The following is a 3,555-nucleotide window of genomic DNA, read 5'->3' as shown; positions in this document are numbered from 1 at the left end:
TGTCTCGACCTGATACAATCATGGTTCTTTGACAGTCTTTTATGGATCAAATTCGGATCACTGGGGTGTGCAAAAACATCAGATAAAGGAACTACCTACACAACTAAGAACCAGATGATCAGGAGGAATCATTCTAATCTGTAAATGAAAACATTTGAAGGAAATTACGGGGAGGAGACTCTTGGATACATTACCTAGATGCTTGCCAGACCCAGTCGGGATGAGGAGAGTAGGCCGATGCCATTATTTCCCTTGAAACCCTTATCAGGTTGCATAGCCGAGCTATAAGGTTTGAAAAGTACCAAATGGAAATCGCACATAGTGGGAAGCCTGAAGTATGTCACATGAATAACCCTAGAGCATGAGGACCATTGGATCCTCAAACCCAGATCCTACAGTGGTAGATCGACCCAGTGACCAAGGCTCTAGACTGTTCTGGCGAGAGTATTCAGTGAACTTAGTCAGTCATTTAATGTATGAGTTGTAGGTGTCAACCCCACCCTTGGTCCACACCTCCATCATTAAAGTGCTACTATAATCGATGAATTATGCCATCGGGGGTCTAACCAATGCGAAAGATTACCGTGGATATGTAGGACGGATTTTCATTTAATCTTAAATATTCACATAACCATAGTTAATGACCTTGAGGTTTGCTAGCAATATAGTTAATAGGGTGTGAAACAAATAAGATATATATATATATATATATTACGTGTGTTAAGTTGTTACAAATGGTACCAGAGCCCAGGGTTGCACACTGAGACTTCTAGGATAGATAAATACACACACACACGTGCACACACACACACACACACACACACACACACACACACACATATATAATAAACAACTGAGCATGCGTGAATGTGAACACAAAGATAGAGATCATCACCCAAAGATCAGAGATGCAAAGAAGTCCCAAACTATTGAACCAACGAGAAATAACTTATGTAGAGGCCAACCCAGACATATGGATACCATTGGGAGAAGAATCTCGTCAAGCCAACGCTACCTTGCTTGAAATAGTTCAACAATTACGTGTGGATATGACAAACCTAAGAACGGATAACGAATGACTGAGGCAGGAACAAGAAAGGATCCTTAAAAGTATGTCTGACTGACAGAATCAATGGGGACCAGATCCTAGTGCTGAGGATAGGGAGAAAACCCCAACAACCCATCATGGTGAAGATAATGCAGAGTCAACAGAAGGACATAAGGAAGATGAAGAGGGATGTTCAGATAATGTTTCCGACCAAAGAAAGACAAAAAGACAGAAGGTGGAATTACAAGGTGAGTTCAAAAAGATAAAACCGTCACTCTTTGAAGGAGAATCTGAAGAAGTAGCTGAAGCATGGCTAATTGACATGAGAAAGTACTTTCAGATTTATGAATATACTAAAAAACTTAAAGCACGGCTGGTAGTTTATCAACTAAGGGGTAAGGCCACCCTCTGGTGGGAAGAAATCAAGACTATGAGAAAAATTGATGAAGAACAAGTTACGTGGCAAGAATTTCATAAACATTTCAAGGATAAATATTTAACTAAGCATTATTATGATGAAAAAGCAAAGGAGTTCCATGAGTTAAGGTTGGGAACCTTGACCATGGATGAATATGTGAAACGATTTACTTCCCTATTATGATATGTCCCATATATGCAGGAGGAAAAGGCCAAGATTCAATGATTTATTAGCAGATTACCCAACTTTATGAAGGAAAAGCTAGAATTTGATTATCCTAGAACAATGGATGATGTAGTGCGAAAAGCCCGTATCTGTTATCAACAAATGAAACAGAAGAGTGAGGGGTCCAAAGGAGCAATAGGCAGGAGAGGGAGGAATTTACCCCCAAACAAATAGACAAAGATCACTAATGGAAGGAATATTCAGCAAAGAACTTTTAGTAAATTTCCAAGGAACCAGTCAAACGTTCCAGCCTACACTGAAAATAGACAGTGAGAGGGAGTTAGTAAACCTGCTAATGACCAGCAGCCAAAACAACCTCTGCAATGCTGGGGATGTGGAGAATCCCATTACTAAAAAACCTGCCTGCATAGAGCTAGAACAGAACATCTTTCAAATATGCAAGAAGCCTCCACAGTTGGAGATGTAGCAAGGAGCATGCTTAGAATTAATGCTTCTTTGGATAATCATCAAGCAGAATACCAGCCCACCATGATTGAGTGTGAAGGTTTGTTGATCAACATGTTTCTATTTTGTTTGATATAGGTGCTAGCCTAAGCTATATTAGTCCTAAAGTGGTAGAGATATGTCAGCTGCAAAGAAGTAAGTTTAAGAAACCATGGTTAGTTCAACTAGCCACAGGGATAAAAAGAAGGATATCAGTGAAAACATAACACTGTCCTATAACAGTTTTAGGGCAGTCCATCCATGTTGACTTGAATGTACTCCCTTTAGGTTCATATGATGTACTAATAGGGATGGATTAGTTGGAAGGTCATTGGTTCCTAGTCGATTGTAAGGGGGAATCTGTAAGTTATTTCACGGAGTCAGGATAGAGAAAGGAAATACAAGGAATCAAGAAAAATATTAAGTTACGTCTTATTACTGCTAACCAATTAGAAAGATTTATTAGGAAGGGTTGTCAGATTTATGACGTCCAAGTAGGATACACCAATTCCAAGAGTAAAATCTTCTTTTGAAAATATCCATGTGATTTAGGATTTCGTTGATGTGTTTCCTGAATCCATTCCTAGATTGCCACCTAAGCGTGACATTGATTTCACAATTGAATTGATCTAACATGAGCATCCCTACCGCATGAGCATCCTTGAGCTAACAAAAATCATGATATAGCTTTAGGAACTTCTCGATAAGGGTACATTCGCCCCAGTGTATCCCCTTGGGGATTCCCCGTGTTGTTTGTGCGAAAGAAGGACGAAACCTTAAGACTATGCATTAATTATCATTAGCTAAATAAACTGACTATAAAAAATGAATACACTTTACCACATATTGACGATTTATTTGATCAAGTGTAGGGGGCTAGTGTGTTCTCAAAAATTGACCCAAGGTCTGGCTACCACCAGATCAGGATAAAGGAAGAAGATATTTGCAAAACTGCATTTCAAACTCGTTACGACCATTACGAGTTCGTGGTATTGCCTGTTAGGATATTCCGACACATAGGAAATAGTTAAGTTCAACTTGGTCTAGTATAGAGTTAGGTAAAGTGTGTTTCTTTACCGTTGTACATTTTGTAACTTACAATCCGACGATCACGATATGTAGTGATCCGACGGTTCACTCTCTCCTCGGTATTACTGACACTTGATCCGTGGCTTGACACCTGATTGGTCCATGAGTTCTATTTAAAGCGCATGTAGGGTCATTGTTCGGGTAATCCGTGCATGAGAGAAGCTTATGTAAATTTTCATTCTTTGATTAATAAATTTCCTGTAGTAGCCACGTTGGCGCAGGCCGTGGACTGTTTCCCTCTTTGAGGGTTTTAACCACGTCAAAATACCGGTGTATTGATCTGTGATATGGTTGTGAGCGTTGTCCTTTTGGTGTTCTTTCTGAGGAACTT

This window comes from Pinus tabuliformis, chromosome 1_1 (assembly GCF_031772625.1).
Source record: "Pinus tabuliformis cultivar Carrire ecotype Pingquan chromosome 1_1, CPIR1, whole genome shotgun sequence".
NCBI classification, from domain to species: domain Eukaryota; kingdom Viridiplantae; phylum Streptophyta; class Pinopsida; order Pinales; family Pinaceae; genus Pinus; species Pinus tabuliformis.
This window is presented reverse-complemented; position numbering follows the sequence as displayed.